The 19,044-nt window shown below is 35.0% G+C and overlaps 1 protein-coding gene across 1 annotated transcript in view; it reads left to right on the top strand.

Moving 5' to 3' along the window:
• Positions 1–5,920, top strand: part of LOC143210495 (uncharacterized) — a 53,889-nt gene extending 47,969 nt beyond the window's left edge. Inside the window, exons 5-6 of the mRNA XM_076427386.1 lie at positions 5,013–5,151; positions 5,353–5,920. The gene's annotated coding sequence lies outside the window, so the exon portion shown is untranslated. The remainder of the gene's footprint in view (positions 1–5,012; positions 5,152–5,352) is intronic.
• The last annotated feature ends 13,124 nt before the right edge of the window (positions 5,921–19,044 follow it).

Genomic DNA, 19,044 nt, shown 5'->3' with positions numbered 1-19,044 from the left:
ATTCATCATGAATATAGTTTAACATTCAACATCTACCCAATAAGCAATCGAATATTTTTTATCTTTAATCTAGGTGCACGGTAGTGCACCAGCCAAGTTCTTGCACTACCACCTTTTACACGAAACAATTTAGCCGTTTTTTAGAGGCTTATAACTCGGCACTGGAGGCAGATGAAGAGATGTAATTTCTTACAGTTGTTAAATGCTATCATGTCTCAATATTGACAAAACATTAATCTTCCAACATTAGTAGGTTCCGAGATATAGGACCTCAAAAATCGTTAAATTTGTCACTGACTGACTGACTGACTGACTGACTGACTGACTGACTGACTGACTGACTGACAGATCATCAAAACCTTTTGGGTACTTCCCATTGACCTACAAGCTTGAAATTTGGCACACAGGTCTACCATAACAAACCATCGAAGGAATAATTGTCAAAGTTTGAAATTTTACACCTTAAAGGGGTGGTATAGAAAAAAAACATTACGAAATAGGTACGTAGGATAGAACATATAGAAAATGGCTGTATCTTGGGAACGGTGCGTCCTACCGCAAAAATAACAAAATTTTCAAAAGGCTTAACCCAAAGCAAAAAAAAAAATTTTTTTTTTAATTTTTTTTTTAATTTAAAAATGGCTGCATCTCGGGAACGGTGCGTCCTATCGCAAAAATAACGAAATTTTCAAAAGGCTTAACCATAAACTTGATAATTGATGAAATTTCAACAAAAAGTTATGAAATCCCAACAAAAACATTCTGTAAACAGGAGCCAAGTTCTTATGGCCGTAAAAAGTTGTGAGGTCAAACAAAATACGGCCAAGTTCGTACCTTAGAAATACCTCTTGCAATACTGAAAAAAGCGTTTGTAAAAATTAGTTTAAAAGAACGCTATTTAATTTTTAATGAATTACATGGAGGGTTAAATTATTCAAACTTGGCCGCTACCTAACACCTTTTATGGTCATTGGTTTAAAAAGTAACGGCCAAGTTCGTTAGCTTAGAAATACCTCTTGCAATACTGAAAAAAGCGTTTGTAAAAATTAGTTTAAAAGAACGCTATTTAATTTTTAAAGAGTCACATGGAGAGCTAAATTATTCAAACTTGGCCGCCACCTAACACCTTTTATGGTCATTGGTTTAAAGAGTAGCGGCCAAGTTTGAATAATTTAGCCCTCCATGTGACTCTTTAAAAATTCAATAGCGTTCTTTTTAACTAATTTTTACAAACGCTTTTTCAGTATTGCAAGAGGTATTTCTAAGGTAACGAACTTGGCCGTATTTTGTTTGATCTCACAACTTTTTACGACCATAAGAACTTGGCTCCTGTTTACAGAATGTTTTTGTTGGGATGTACGTATACAACAATAACATTTCAAATGAGAAAATGACATAAATATAATTTATATACAGTGAGACCAAGCTTAACGCGGAGGTTACGTACCAATAAATTCGAGCGCTAAACGAAACACTCCTATTCCAATACTACCGCGTAATACTTCAAACAGCGCGCAGCGTTAAGAGGAACAACATTAAGCGAGATCTCACTGTACATGAATTCTTACCTTAATTGCCTCAGTTGGCATAGTATAAAGTGTTGTCAGAAAAATTACAGACACAAAGAGGAGTGCGATGTTGATTGCCTTGAACATGTTGCTGTATGTAGATTTTTCAATCCATTGATGTTAACAAACTTTTTTGCTCCTTATATACCAGTCGCGATTATGAGCATCCCACCATTAAGATCTCAATCTCATTTTAAAACCATCTTTCGTGACTGTGTTATTAATTCTTTATCTGTATGTACACGAATACTTTATTTTTCACGTTCCACATCTTTATCTTTATATCATGGAGCTATGAACGTCGGAATACTTGATAATGGTAGGGGTTTAAAATGGAATTCACACTTTACATAATTTTAATTGACAAAAATTTATGATTTTTATTATCGTGATAGTTTATTATATCAAGCAATTCAAATCGAATTTCATAAAGATCAGAGAAATTAAAATCCAATGCATAGGAATCGTCTTCATATTCGAATTGATCAGCCACCACGTTGGCACAGTTTCTAAAAAACAGATAAAAGCACGAACATTGTTACTACTTGCGTATAAAATACACGGTAAATTAAGTAGTAAATTACACAGCATATTAACATTAGATGTACTCAAGTCATCTTGACTAGTATGAAATATTCTATTTGATAGTGCTGCGGTTATAAGGGTGACTTTGTATTAAATAATTCGATGTAATCTTACCCGACATCGCCATGATTTTGGCATCCTCGTGTATTGCGAACAGTTGCACCAAAGGGGCTGAAAAAACGTTCGAAATAATTAAAATAATACATAATTGGTAAAACGGAATACACCATGAATAAATTGTAACATTTTGCTGTCCGAACAATAAATTCTTACCCTTGCTTCAGTGGGCATATAGTACGTATTAAGTGTCATCAAAACAATTACACTTATTAAGAGGAATGTAATACTGATTGCCTTCAACATGTTGCTAAAAGTATGTTTAAAAAAATTTTTTAATGTATTCGAACAGTTTTGTTCTATACATATATACCCGTTACAAGCTCGGCCTTCCTACTATTTAGGTTGTAATCGCATTTTAAAGTAGTGTTTTGTGACAGCGTTATTAACTTCCCATCCATATTTAAATTTATCATTTTTCGACTACGTATTTTATAAAAACTGAATTGGAAAAACATTATTATTACATTACATATATATTCATTATTTATATACGCATTATTATACATTATACACTTTGGTGTATTCGAAATGCATAGGAATAATGAGGAAAATTTATAAACACAGCTGTTATGGATCACCCATAATTAGTAGCGTGTACTGTACAGAAATTACAAAGTTAATGAACCACATTATTCCAATAGTTTACAATTGTTATCACAAGAAACCCATCTCTATTGTTGATATCAATATCTGACAGTAGATAGCCATAAATTGGTGATAAAGATTATACGTGGAAAGTTGAAACATTTTATCACTGTAACTCGTGACAGCGTGAATTTATGTGAAAAACATTATTATTGTCACGTTTTCTGATATTCATGACGCAATTCTGTGCATGCTGCAAAAACGCGTTTTAAATTCACCGATATAAATTACAACATTTCCCTCGGATAAATGGCCGAATTTAATAAAAACATCATAATGCAGTCATATACTTGATAATGTAATGAAATGTCCCACTATTTTTCGATATGGTAAATGGCTTATGAGACTTTTTTGTTCTTAACCTCCAGATCACGGGTATTGGGTCCATTTTGACTCAAAATCATAAACGTGCCATCTACATTTCAATCCTTTAGTAATCTGTTATTAAAGTATTAAAATCAATAAAAAAATTAACGTTGATTTCAAAGAAGTGGGTTTGAAAACATGTAAAGGAAGGTATGAAGAAAGGTGAAATGTGCCCTAAGCTCCGCTGCACAGTAGTGCACAGTCAAAAGTGTGGACAAGCCAAATGTGATGACCAAATCTGGACAATTAAGTTTTTATATTAAAACCTATCTTTATGAGATTAAATAATTATTTTATATATTCTGGGCCCTCTTAGCTACAAGTAAGTGTGAATATTATTGGATTTAAACATTGATTGAAATTTAAAAGTAAATTCAAAGTTTATATGAAAACAATATTCAAAATAGTCTATTTTCATGAGAATCAAGAGCATTTACAGTTTGACTTTTATTAGACAAAAAGATAAAATTTAAATCCTTTGGCAAAAAATAATTATCACGCATAACAATATTGATATTTTAAAATAAACTGGCAATGAGACGTAACTTAAATAATAATTATTAATTCAAATATTAAATGTCAAAGAGTAGAACTGTTTTGGAATATAAGTGCTCCATACTGGGACACAATGGCAGTAGCTGTCCAAATATAAGCTTATACTCGATGTACAAACGCCTTAAATCAACTCGTTGTTCTTACACTTATATGGCAAATTATTTAATTAAGGTACGAACAATTAGGCTCCTATTAGCTTGTATAACGTGTGTAGAAAATTTTACTGCCCCTAAATTTAAAATGTCTAACAAGAAAATTAATGAAAGTGGTTCACTTCGAGCTTCCGTCGTAGGAAATTTAATTAAAGATCTCGAAAAAAAGGAGCAAGACCAAAAGTTATAAAAGCAGAACATTTGTCAAAAAAGCAGGAAGAAGAGAGAGTCAAAATTACAATAGAAAAAAAACAATAAATCAATAAAAATTTAAACGAACGAAAAACGATATAATTATACAAGAAATTAAAGATATTAAGTGAAAAATCAATGATAAATCTAAAAAAATAAGGTCTAAAGCAACTAATGAAAATAAAGATGAAATTAAAGAAGAGGTAGCGAAATTATGTTCTCAATTAGAAAATATGGAGAAAGAACTATTGTCTCTTGAAATGCTAGCTTTACAACAACAAATTAAAATTGAACAGGATAGAATTTAATATAATAATATTTTGATATGTAAATCATTAAAGATTTAATAGAGTTCTATGCTATAGATATAATTATATGTAAATTCAATTTGTCCCGGTATAGGGTTTACTTCTGTTCAGGTACTAGCTTAGATTGGATTTAATATATGTCCAACTATAGGTTAGAATTATTCTTGTTAATACAATTAAAATATTAATAGAAACAATTACTTTGGGATTTTAAATTACTTTCCAAAATCAGAATTTTTTGTTACAACTCTTAATAAATTATTGTTGTTTATCTAAACTGAGAAAATTAAAGGTAGCAAAAAATGCTGTCCAGGTTTAGGGCATTTCACTTTAGCACAACTTACAGGAAAGGAACTCTGAAACATAACCTAGAACCCAATTGGAGCAACTCAGTGGCAGAGAAGAGACAAGTAGTTCATCGAGTTCCTGACTGTCCACATTATTTAAGAAAAATTTATTAACTATTAACTCGAAAAGTGTCACGGAAGGTGCTTGTAACTGTTTGAATGTCTGTGTTGCAGCGGAGTATATAAAGCTGCATAGCAACAGGCGAGTCACTATTCGCTCAAGAAAAAAGCCAAATACCGCAAAATGAAATTCGCTGTTTTTGCTCTTTCCGCACTTTTGCTATCGGTATTCTACATAATACCCAACGAAGCGGTAAGGAATTATTTAATCATCAAGTTTTTACACTATTCTTTTGCACTTCGAAATATTTAATTATCAATATCGATACTCTGTTTCCCATACGATACAGTTGCGAAAAATGACACAACTCATAAATAGTCACTGTGAGGATGCGCTTTGTCACTAACACACACACACAACATAATAATTATTTTACTCTTATTCGTTTCTTAGGCTCGAGACCGTAGAAGTCCACAGCTCATTCCCTTCCCCCGTATTGGCTGATCATACCACGTTTTCACATGTTCTACTACAGTCAAAGCGTCTGTAATTAAAAATGAAATAAAATGTATTAAATAACAAGACTGGAATTTAGTTTTATTTTGTGTGTATTACCATCGTTTTGATATACATAATACATATCTGCATCATAGGTTGATAGTAATTTATAGAGAAAGAATAAATTCAAACAACAATGGAATTTATTAACTATTAACTCCGTAGCGCAGTCACGAAAAGTGCATTTTAATGTTTAAACGTCTGTGTCGACATGTATGTAGGATTTCCCTATTTTCACGATGTTGCGATCGAATTAAGCAATCGATCTACGCGGATAGGGATTAATTAATGAGCCGACTCGTAACGAACATATACTATGATTTAATGAAAAATAAAATGATGGAACAAAGGTACAACCGTACACGGCGACGACCGATGCGAGACTCCTCAAGATCGTCTCTCTTTCGCCTTTTCATTCGACGTTGTTCGATTGTCTTCAGAGATGGGCAGTATTCAAATAAAAAATTATCCAAATAATTTTCGAATAAAAGATAAATAACTATTATTCATTATTCGAACGTTCGAATACAAAAGTATCTTTTATTCGAAAATTATTTGAATAATTTTGTATTCGCCGAGAATTTATTCGAAGCTTTGAATAAAATTTTTATTCTTTATTTTTATTCTATTTTCGAAAATGAATAAATCCATAAATACTTTTGGCCAGCTCGAGGCTACAATGAACACGACCGACGCCCGAGGGTCGAGCCCTGAGGCCTGAGCCCAGAACACAATAGTAGTGCAATAAACACGGCCGAGCAATCCCCCGGCCAGCCAGGTAGCTCGGCATGAAACCACTAAGAAGTGAATGCTGAACTTGTTTATTTTCCGTGCTGCCCTCACGAAAGTCACACGAGCCAATTCGTGGCGTTCTGCCGATTACGAAAAGCCTAAATTCACTAATATTCGGACACTCTTAACAACACCATAACCTTTTTAATATTGAACTATGCGATTTGAACTTTTTTAGGAAGCTAAAGCAACTAGTTTACTACAGGATGTGAAAAGAAATTTTTCAAAAATTGCATTTGGTCGGAATTGTAGACAAAATACTCTAAACGTTGCATTTTACAACTTTTTTATACGGGCCTATATTGAATTTTTAAAAAATACGTTGTGTATATTTAAACGTTTGTAGCTCCTTACAACGTCGACCGATTTTGATAAAATTTTCAGATTATGTTTAATTGATACAGATCTACGAAACGTGTTTTCTAAATTTTTCATATAATCCCACATAAAACAGTTGAAAAATACAACTTTTAGTATTTTCTCTGCAATTCCGACAACTTGCAGTTTTTTTCGAAAATGTTTGTCACGTTCTGTAGCAAATCAATTGTTCTAACTTCTCCAAAAATTTCAAGTCGTATATTCCAATATTAAAAAAGTTATGGTGTTTTTAAGAGTGTCCGAATATTAGTGGGAGTCACTGTAAGTATTATGTGGATTGCAAGAAGGACAGAGGAAATTGTAATTAATGCTAGCGATTAGAATTCTATATTCTATTTCCCGTTGTGTGTGTGTGCATCATTGTCACAATGAAGAATTTAGTTGGCATTACAGCGTTGGACATTATCGAACGTTAGTTTCTTCAGACTCCATTGATTTGTCCTTAGCCTGGAACAATTATCAAATGTAATCTAATATAATAATTTCCTCAAATATGAAATGACAGTTTTTCAAATCATCCCTTGCGTCCCCGTTGCTTCCAGGGACTCTTACGCTTTCTGGCCTAAGAAAAATATGTGCACACACGTTATAAACATTCCAGTCGTAAAAATAATATTAAAACTCGTTACATGTATTAGTTCTTTGATTACACTACTTCCACTATTTTACGTAACATTTATTGTATTCTAACCTGATAACTCGGTCACGAAGAATAGTTTTTACGCGCAACTTCTTCGTATACAAGGGTGAGTCACCTAACGTTTGTACCTCAAATATCTTTGTTGTTTCTAAAGATACGTAAAATATGGTAAGGACAAAGTTGAATGGTACAATGGGGCTGACACGATGCCAAAAAAATTTTGTACTTATGTCATTTTTTTTTAGAGGTATCAAGGTCACCTTGACTTTTTTAAATGGAACCACCCTTTTTTAAACACGTACAATGATAGTCCCTTTCATTAGGAATTCAGTGACTATAATTATTCCAAGGTCATTCAAGGTCACAGACAGAGAAAAAGTAGCGTAATACGAATTCTGGCCCGACATAAATTTTATCCGTTCCACATATCGCTCCATCACGAATTGCACGGAAATGATTTTCAAAATAGAATTAACTTTTGTCAATGGAGATTGCTTCAAAATCATTCATTTTTTTCTAATGTCTTGTTTACGGACGAAGCAACATTCACCAATCATGGCCAGGCTTGCCATATTCCGCCCGTGCCAGGCCCCTTACCGCTGCGCCCCTCGCCCATCTGCTGGGCTAAGCCCGCCTGGCTTGCCCCACTCCTCGCCAGTGGGAGCAGGTAGGGAACCTAACGGGCGTTCTTTTGTTCCGCGCGACGCCACGGACGCGGACGGCTTGGCTTGGGTGAAAGTGAAGTCTTTATGGGACACCCGTTAGCTTGCTCAACGCGCACGCGTGGCGACGAGTGGGGCAAGCCAGGCGGGCTTAGCCCAGCAGATGGGCGAGGGGCGCAGCGGTAAGGGGCATGGCACGCGCGGAATATGGCAAGCCTGATCATGGCTCAATTAATCTACGGAACGCCCATTATTGGTCTGTGGATAATCCGCACTGGCTGCGAGAAATTGATCACACTGTACAACACCAAATTTGATTTCAATATACTGTTGGGTCCTTCTTATAGAGTTTTTTGCGCTGATTCCGAATCTGGTTTTAATTTTTTTCCTATACGTCCAGTTTTTGAGAAAATGGAGTTTTAAAAAAAGACATACTTTCCAACTTTAAACAAATATTGTGATGTTATTAGAAAAGATATCGAATTGTTGTATACAGCAAACGATTCTGTAGACTTTCCCGAATACAGTGATATCCAATATTAATACATTATGATTGTTTAAACATGTTTAAACAATGATTAAAGACGGAGATGCACCACATTTGCACCAATTTTTGCGGATATTTTCGAATTTATCTCAAAAAATAAGGGTCCAGCGAAAAATTGAACTATACCACGCGAAAGAGCAGACTTTTATCTTGAGAAACCCCCCTGTGAAGTTTGCATGGTCGACGTTTTGACCGAACCAGAAAGCAAAATATCTTCGCCCGACATGCGTTGACGCCAGTGGTGCTCTTCCACTAGCGCGGTCGTTCGTCGGGATACGGCGCGGCGCGCTGCGATGAAACGGCGCGTGGCTATAAGCGCGCAATTATGTCAGCTTACTTAAATGTAATATTTTATTAAATGTTATATTATTGTTATTTATTATTTATTAGTATATTTATTCTGTATAAATTATTTTTGTATTTTTTAATGTAGTCTCTCGTTTATAGTATATTTAATACAAAAAATACCTTTTGTAACAAAAAAATAATTTATTCACACACTACACTATTACACTATTTACAATGCTAATATATATGTGTACACTATTCAGATATAATACACTATATCGATTTAATATGGAGCAAACTATTTTAATTATGTATTTAAGTCAATAAAAATAGTCCCGTTTATATTGTGTTTGGACTTATTTTACTCGGAAGAATCTCGAGTGTTCATTGGCACTATAATTACAATACATAGATAAGACGACAATTACTGAAAATAAAATTTTTCAGTCACCGCATTGCAGACTTTCCTTACATTGTATGTATTCCGTTGTCCGTAGACCATCATTTATTTCAAAATATGTATCGTGTTGGTTCTTAAGAAAACTGATGCCAGAGTTCAGTTTCGGCTTTGTGTTTGTTGAAATCAGTCGTGTCAAGCATTTCAAATCTGCATTGCTACGTATAAAACTTCATAAAAAACATTTATAGTTATTTATAGTATTTTAGTTGTTCTGTATATAATATATGTATTTTAGTAGTGTATTATATCTGAATAGTGTACACATATATATTAGCATTGTAAATAGTGTAATAGTGTAGTGTGTGAATAAATTATTTTTTTGTTACAAAAGGTATTTTTTGTATGAAATATACTATAAACGAGAGACTAACATTAAAAAATACATAAAATAATTTATACTGAATAAATATACTAATAAATAATGAATAACAATAGTATAACATTTAATAAAATATTACATTTAAGTAAGCTGACATACTTGCGCGCTTATAGCCACGCGCCGTTTCACCGCAGCGCGCCGCGCCGTATCCCGACGAACGACCGCGCTAGTGGAAGAGCACCACTGGCGTCAACGCATGTCGGGCGAAGATATTTTGCTTTCTGGTTCGGTAAAAACGTCGACCATGCAAACTTCACAGGGGGGTTTCTCAAGATAAAAGTCTGCTCTTTCGCGTGGTATAGTTCAATTTTTCGCTGGACCCTTATTTTTTGAGATAAATTCGAAAATATCCGCAAAAATTGGTGCAAAAGTGGTGCATCTCCGTCTTTAATCATTGTTTAAACATGTTTAAACAATCATAATGTATTAATATTGGATGTCACTGTATTCAGGAAAGTCTACAGAATCGTTTGCTGTAAACAACAATTCAATATCTTTTATAATAACATCACAATATTTGTTTAAAGTTGAAAAATATGTTTTTTTTTCAAAGCCATGATTTTCAAAAACTGGACGTATAGGAAAAAAATTAAAACCAGATTCGGAATCAGCGCAAAAAACTCTATAAGAAGGACCCAACAGTATATTGAAATCACAAAAAAAGTTGAAATTTGTTGGACAGTGTCATCAAAGACAATGGAGTATTTTGAACGACAAAGTAATTGGCCCATATTTCGTTAACGGAATGATGACGGGACAGAAATACGCTCAATTTTTGCAAGAAGATCTGCCAATTTTGTTAGACGATGTCCCTTTACAAAATAGCTATGATATGTGGTACCAACATGACGGTTATCCTGCTCATTATGCACGAGTAGCAAGAGAAACGTTGGATTCTCGATTTCCAAACCGATGGATTGGACGAGGCGGAACTGTTTCATGGCCAGCACGTTCGCCTGATTTAAATCCACTGGATTTCTTTTTATGGGGTCTGCTAAAAGAGACCGTGTACAAGTATGCTCCAACAACAGTTGAAGATATGCTTCAGCGTATCGTCACAGCATGTACGAATATCACCTCGGATGTACCTATCAGAGTTCAACATTCCTTCAGAGCTAGTTTACAACAATGTATCGACGTAGACGGCCATCATTTCGAACATTTATAAAGTACAGGTATTCTGCTTCCATATTTTAGTTTTATACGTTTTTTCTGTCCTTGACCTTGAATGACCTCGGAATAATTATAGTCACTGAATTCCTAATGAAAGGGACTATCATTGTAGGTGTTTAAAAAAGGGTGGTTCCATTTAAAAAAGTCAAGGTGACCTTGATATCTCTAAAAAAAAAATGACATAAGAATAAAATTTGTTTGGCATCGTGTCAGCCCCATTGTACCATTCAACTTTGTCCTTACCATATTTTACGTATCTTTAGAAACAACAAAGATATTTGAGGTACAAACGTTAGGTGACTCACCCTGTATACATATTATTATACAGGGTGTCCCAAAACTCGTGAAAATCCCGAAAGGGGGTGGTTCCTGAGACCATTCTAAGAGACATTTTCCTTTGCACCAAAGTCAACTGCGACTTTGTTTAGGAGTTATTAACGAAAAACACGGACCAATCAGAGCGCGCCCTGGCCCGGCGCGCCAAGCCGCGCCGGCAAGCGAGTGTCGCGGTACGCCGTGACATCGCATCGTGACGGCGCGGCGGCCCAGGGCGCGCTCTGATTGGTCCGTGTTTTTCGTTAATAACTCCTAAACAAAGCCGCAGTTGACTTTGGTGCAAAGGAAAATGTCTCTTAGATTGGTCTCAGGAACCACCCCCTTTCGGGATTTTCACGAGTTTTGGGACACCCTGTATATATATTTTAAGGAACTTTGCGTGTTCCCCACAAAAAAAGCCGAAAGGAGTTAGATCGGGTGAACGAGCTGGCCATAGTATGTGTCCATTACGACCTATCCAGCGATTTGGAAATTTATTGTTCAGGAATTCTCTTACGGTACGTGAAGAATAAGCGGGACAGCCATCCTGTTGGTACCACATTACTCGAGGAATTTCTAAAGGAATATCTTCTAAAAATATGGGCAATGGTCCTTCTAAAAACGTAAGGTATCTTGTTGCGTTTAATGTGCCTGGAATAAAAAAGGGTCCAATTATTTTATTATTCAAAATTCCGCACCAAACATTGACAGTCCAGGGTCGTTGTTTATCCACTTGTCGTAACCATCGTGGATTTTTATTACTCCAGTAATGCATATTTCTTAAATTAACTTGACCACGGTTTGTGAAGGTTGCTTCATCAGTAAATAATACGTTACTAAAAAATCGGCTATCATTTCTAATTTGCCTCAAACCCCACTCACAAAAATTTACGCGATTTTCAGAATCTCTTCCATGAAGTTCTTGGTGGAGGGATATGTGATATGGGTGGAATTTGTGTAATCGAAATATTAGCACGATACTTGCTCGGCTAACGCCACTTTCTCTACTGAGTTGTCTAGTGCTGATGCAAGGATTTACATTTACTGTTTCAAGAATATTGACTGCATTGGCTTCATTTGTTACACTTCTCGCTTTCACAGGTTTTCTATTTTCTACACTGCCTGTATCACGGAACTTTTTAACTAAATTTGAATAGGTAGAACGAGATGGACACCTGCGATCAGGAAATCGGTCTTTGTAAAGACGAACAGCTTCTCGAAGACATTGACGACTTTCGTAATAAATGGAAATAAGATCGATCTTATGCTGGTTTGAGTAACGCATCGTTAAACGGTTATCGATAAACTGATACACTCGCAATAATTCGGTGACCATAACTGACTCGGCATAGACACCTGTAGTTTGTTGATAATCTTGTTTGTGTACGCGTAGAGATCACCTTCCGTTAACGGTATACGTGTTATGAGACCTAATGGCTGAAGAAATCGTTGATCAAACAGAGTAGTCAAACTATATCTATTAATGAGTCCAAGGTCACTTGGAGGTCATAGTGTACCACATCATTGAACTCGTCTTGACATCAGCTACAACACTGTGAAGTTAAAAATATGGTGCTATTTAAAAATCATCGATGACCTTCAGAAGACCTTGAAAACGACTATAATCGGAACATTTTTTTATATCACCATATTTGACCCCTTTAACAGTACAACTTTTCTCTCTAACATTTTCTTCTATCTCTAATCCTAACGGAGCTATTTAGGTGGCCTGTTTCTCGTGAACCACCCGGTATATGTATAAGTAATGGTATTTTAGAGTTATTTAAATTGAAATATCTCCTGAACTAATAACTTTTCGACATACATAGGTTAGTACTTTTTTATAACGAATGTCCAGCTGCATCGATTGATGTATTAAAAAATACCTCATTCCATTTAAAAAAATGAAGGTCACCTTCATATCTCTAGAAAAAATTACATAAAAACAAAAATTTTTTTGGTATCGTATAAGCCCCGTTTTACCATTCAACTTTGTCCTTCAGACATTTGACGTATCTTTAAAAACAACAAAGATATTTGAGCTGGCAAAATGTGGCGCACCACCCTGTATATGATGTATTTCCAACAATCTCGAATAAGTAATTCTATCACCGCACCCCGACGAGATATAAGGACAGACCTATCATCTTATGGGACTTCGTGCCTCATGTTCTGCTAATGGAGTGCTTTCGCTGATTACGCTGGAAAAAATGATTTTTACTTATAAATTAAGTTGTAATTTATTATTTTAATACTAAATATGTAGATTGCGAAACTTTTTAATAAGTAAATATTAACCCATTGCACACGAATGGTGACTCTGAGGCGCCAGTAAAAATTGCCATACGATTATTCAAAACAGTTTTAACATTATTAAATTCGTTTGTATTCTATAAATTGTGAAAAACTCAACTGGCATATGAGAAAACAGGTTCGATTTGATGTGCACAATGTAAAAAAGATTACATAGAATAAAAATGATCTGGGTCGAAAGAACTGTCCTGATTTTCGAATTAAAATTGCTTCGAGTGCAAAGGTTGAATTTTCATCAGAAATCACTAGGGGTGTGCGAGAACCCGAAATATCGGGTCGGGTCGGGAACACGAAATTTTTTCGAGATCGGGACGGGTACCCGAAAATTTCGAGATTCTCGAATTTATCGGGATTCCCGAAAAATTTCGAGATTCCCGAAAATTTCCAGAACCCAGTAATCATTTATATTCGGTTTAATGAATACATTCATAGTTTCGAATTTTTTATTCTAGATGTTTTCGAAATTGAAAGAATGTTGTCCATCACGAATTCTTTTCAAGATTGTCTTATCTCATATTCTCGAAATTTTCGGGAACCCGACCCGACTCGACCTCTTCTCGACTCGTCCCGACCATCGGGTTCCCGATATTTCGGGTTCTCGCACACCCCTAGAAATCACGTTACATCGCGATGGTATGCCGCACGTAAAAAAATAGAATTTCTTAAAAAGTGTCTCAATTCAATTTTCAAACACTGTGTTCGGTTGAATCTAGAACAAATAATTTGTTCATTTGTAAAATACAAAATCCAGAAATTCACAATACGTTTCTTCCGTTTCTGCAGTTATAAAATGATGTCATAGAAAGAATTCAGGTAGACGAATAAAAGAGAAACACGTTCAATAGAACGGTCAAGGAACGTTTTCAAACTACTTGGAGCACAGGTCTAATCCGGAGTACCCAAACGCTGCCTATTATTACCTGTTTAATTACGGTCCGGCGCGGATTAGCGAAGAAATCGGCAGGTAACTACATGATAGCCAATTCCGAGTTCGCACCACCATTCTTTGGACTTCTTTTGTGTTCGGAAACGAGGTACCTGTCACCCAGCTCCATGACTTGAACAATGCCGAATGAGCTCCAATAAAACGTGTTTGGTTTATTGTACATGTAAAACGTCCTTACTAGGTAAGCACGAGGCTTTCAATTGCAACGGCAACTCAAGAAATAAGAATAGGGTATTCAAATTCTATGCATTTATGAGCTTGTAAAAGTACTGTTATTAATTTTACTTTTCCAATGCGTAAAAGTAAGAAAAACGTTAAACGCGGAGATAATTTTCCGTTTCACTGTGTTCAAGTTTAAATACAAAAATACGTCTGTTAAAACGTAATTATAGGTGTTCTGGCAAAATAAGTTTTTAGTATTTCATTAAATATATATAAACAAATTTAATAATGTAACAAATATTTTGAATAATAAAGTTGTGACTTTTTTGTGTCAAAGAACGTCAAGGTAAAACTTGTTACTAATTGTGCAACACACTTTAAAGTACATATCCAACAGGTTTTGACTGCGTCAACTTGCGCGATATTGATACTGAGATTATATTATATTTTTCTAACTATAGTCTGTCGAAGATGTAGTCCGACATATACAATAAGAACTCGATCTCCCCCAATCATCGATCCTGGTCGTCCTTTTTTTCTTTGTTACAGAAGAAATTGTTTATCTTCATCGATCGTGATCATCTCTAAAGCATCAGCATGTGCGATATCGAAGATAACTGATCAAGAAACTGTTATTCCCGTCTGACCTTGTAGTTGCGATCGTCGTTTACAACCCTTTCGTAAGGCCTACTCCTGGTATAAGGACTCCAATTTCTCGATGCTGTGACGGCTTTGGCGGACTGGGATTCTTTCTTTTTCCCACAGAACTTCCACTTCTTTCACAACAAAATGTGCACTAGATCGAAGGTTCAATTTCACTTTCCACAAATTGTAAAAAGAACTCTTAAAACTTGTCCTTTCGATGGCAAATTCGCGCCCATAATCTGATTTTCGTCATGTCGTAATAAAAACAGTTTTTCTCTCCATTGAGCTTTTTTTTTGATTCTCTGACTGACTGTTGGATTCCGGGTTTCGAAATCGAGTGTAATATTGCACGGAAATCGAGAAGAGTTTTTATTAAAGTAACGTACACGGTGGCGAGGTAAAGTACTTACAACAACGTAACATTCTGGTCTTGAGTTCGCAAGGAAAAAGCTCTCTACTATTTCAGTGGGCTGCTATATGTATACATATAATTGGTTTTGAAGTGGAAAATGTGGAAGGAAGTGGGAGAGGTGTGCTGTGTAAAGAATGACATGAAAAGAGAAGGTGTAAAGGTTGTTTGGTCCTAGTAATCGTGATGCGTTGGCGTTTCCATAAAATCGGATATACATATAATACTACGATCACTGCTCAGAGCATACCAGCAGGCACGGTACCCTTATTTCAAGGTTCTTCTGTCTTGCGAAAGTGGTTCTCAGCTCATATTTTGAAAATCAAAGCCAGTTTACAAGAAATAGTGTTACTTATTAACATTACTTAATAGTTGACAAAAGTACTTTTTAATGCAAAGTACAAGTTGATTTTGTTTATTGTTCGTTGCTAATGTGGTTAAACTATTTTCTAAATGATTTCGGATCTTTAAGAGTAAAAGTTTGAAAACCGCTGTCCTAGTGCGTTTAACGGTTACGACGGTAGGTTTCTGGTATAAATAAAATGTAATTCACATGGAAATGTTTAAATATCTCTGTTACTTGTGATTACCTATACGAAAAAATGTCAGAGGAAAAAATTGCACCGTTCAATAAGGTAAATTTAATGGCACAAATTTCAAGGTCATCGCTATTTTTTATTTAAAGGAGGTTATATACTTTTTCCATATTCCTATGCAGAAAAGAAGACAAATCCAACGACATGCCATGTTTCATAGTTAAAGTGAATTTCAAAATTTTCAATTTAAATGCGCCCCGTGATCCTTTTATCCCATCCATCTCAAACTTTGCACAAATTTTTTTCTCGTATAGATTAGGTCCACCCTAGTATAACATGTCAAGAAAAAAATCTATCCGTACATGGTATTGAATAAACCACAATTTTCTTGTAATTATGCAAGTTTAACGCAGGTTTACAAATATAAAAAACGATCCGACCCCGGAGATTTTATACATACGTACAATAACAAAAATTAGCGAATGCAATTTAAAACAGTGGAAATATGAAAAGACTTTAAGAGCATTAATGTATTATTTTCATCATATTAAAATTATTAATGAAGAATATAAATTTATATTTAGCTCCTGCGACTTGCAATAAATGCACAAACTTTTTCAATCTCATTTCTAGACTGCGGATCTTTATGAAGAAATTGGTTGTGCGAAATATAAAACGCGGGAAAAGATTTTCAAAATCCAAGAATGTGCTATAATGTTGTTTTTAATGTAACAAAGTCGTTAAGGGAACAAATCAATTTTTACATTGTTCCTGCTTTTCACAATCAATGCAAAAAGCAGGAGTAGTATTAATATATTATTTTCATGACATTAAAATTATATTAATGAAGAATATAAATTTATATTTAGCTCCTGCGTTTTGCAATTGATGCAGAAACTTGCACAGAGATCCACAATCTACCCATTTCTATCGAAAGTTCTTTGATTTTTACACAAAGTTCATCGCTTAAAGGTCGTTGCCCACTAGGACGCCCCCTCTGTATACCTGCGCCATCGCTCCGTCCCCGTTTTGGGTTTCTTCTGTGTATTTCAATGGGACTGCACCTACTATACCTGCAACGGCATAAAACCAGCGCGCCTCGACAGAAGGGACATTCTCGGCGAGAGTTTTGCTCGCCAGCACTTTCTGTGGGCAAGAAAACTTTCTATTGCACCGTTATTTCAAGGTTTATAATGTTATATTGTTATAGGTTGTTGAATTCATCTCGATACCAGTTAGAATATTATGAAATAAAAAATATATGTTAATATTTAAAAAATTGAGTAACCTTCAGTTTTTTATTAAAAAAAATTTACTTTTAATTTTTGATATCGAGATTTGTACAAAAGTGAATACTGATCAACTTTTGTTGGAAACATTTTTGCAGACACCATAAACAATAGTCTCTTTTTAATTTAATAAAAAATATCATTTGTAAAAAGTTTATATTTTATCACAAGGAATGCAGTAATCGTTGACTTTCATAGAAATTATTCGGGAAATCTAGTTTATTAAAAATATTAATTTGCACATGTTCTAGTTACAAATATGTAATCATTATCGATGATAATCTGACTTGGACCTTATCGATGATAATTTGACTTAGACCTAATCTGACTCTCGCATGATCAGTGGCACAAATAAATTTCTGTCCTCGACAATGCGATTACTAATACTAATAGCCAAAAATTATTTCCATCATCGATAACGGTTCCTTATGACCACAAAGAATTGTTGTCGTTTATAATGCATATTTATCAGTCAAAGATAGTCTTTGACTAATTATTTGTAAGTAGAACATATGCAAATTAATATTTTAAAACAACTGGATTTTCCGAATAATTTCTGTGAAATTCAACGTTTACTGCCTTCCTTGCGATATAATAATATGAACTTTTTACAAATGATTTTTTTTTTATTAAATTAAAAATAACTATTGTTTATGGATATTTTAAGTTATGTGAATACAATTTCTTTTATAAGTATTTAAAATTTGAAAATTATTATAGTATAACTAAAATCGTCGTTGACTGACAAATATACGAAATCGACGAACCAATTCTAGTGTTTGCGATCTTCATTTTAGTCGTTTTTACGAATCGTTAAGATCGTCTCTTGCATACCGTACGAACAGCACATCCAACAACCGGCAAAACATTCTCGCCGAGAATGTCCCTTCTGTTGATGGAAAATTTCGGGAAAAAAATAAGATACGAAAAACGCGGTAATTTATTACACAACCCAGTAGTTACAAATAATAATTATCGATGATAGACATTATCTTTGACTGGTAAACAACCATTATAAATGACAACAATTCTTTTTGGTCATAAGGAACCGTTATCGATGATGGAAATAATTTTTGGCTATTAGTAGTAGTAACCATTGTCGAGGACAGAAATTTTATTGAGCTACTAATTATGCGAGAGTCAGAATAGATCCAAGTCAAAATCATGTTTGTGGATATATCCGAAATAGTACGTTGATGTGGAAAACAAAAGAAAGGACTCGCGCGAGCTTCGAAAATTTTCTTTTCGTCCCTCTAATGAAATCGTAGTCGTTACAGTAAAATAAGAAGCGATTGTGTAGGCAGTGCTAAGTGCTAATGTTCGCCACTCGAAAGTAACTGCGCCCAAACCCCGGTAATCCGCAATAACCAAATCACTTCAGCGTGTCTTTAGAATACATTAACTATCGCCAGAAAACTCCGAAAAAGTCCACGATGTCACCGAGTCATAAAGCAATAAAAACTCGACGGTACGGCCCAACATTATTATTATTGTCGGACTCGCACCCGGACCGTCTACCTGCGTATAGTGAACTGGTGCCCTACCGTCGAACCTACAGAGAGTTTTGGCAAAATATCTTCGCTCTCGACACGAGTTGCCGCCAGCGCAGTGGTGTTCACCACTAGAACGGTCTGGATTAGCTCGTTCGACGGG

Source organism: Lasioglossum baleicum, chromosome 7 (assembly GCF_051020765.1).
Source record: "Lasioglossum baleicum chromosome 7, iyLasBale1, whole genome shotgun sequence".
Taxonomy (NCBI): Eukaryota; Metazoa; Arthropoda; class Insecta; order Hymenoptera; family Halictidae; genus Lasioglossum; species Lasioglossum baleicum.
This window is presented reverse-complemented; position numbering and strand designations above follow the sequence as displayed.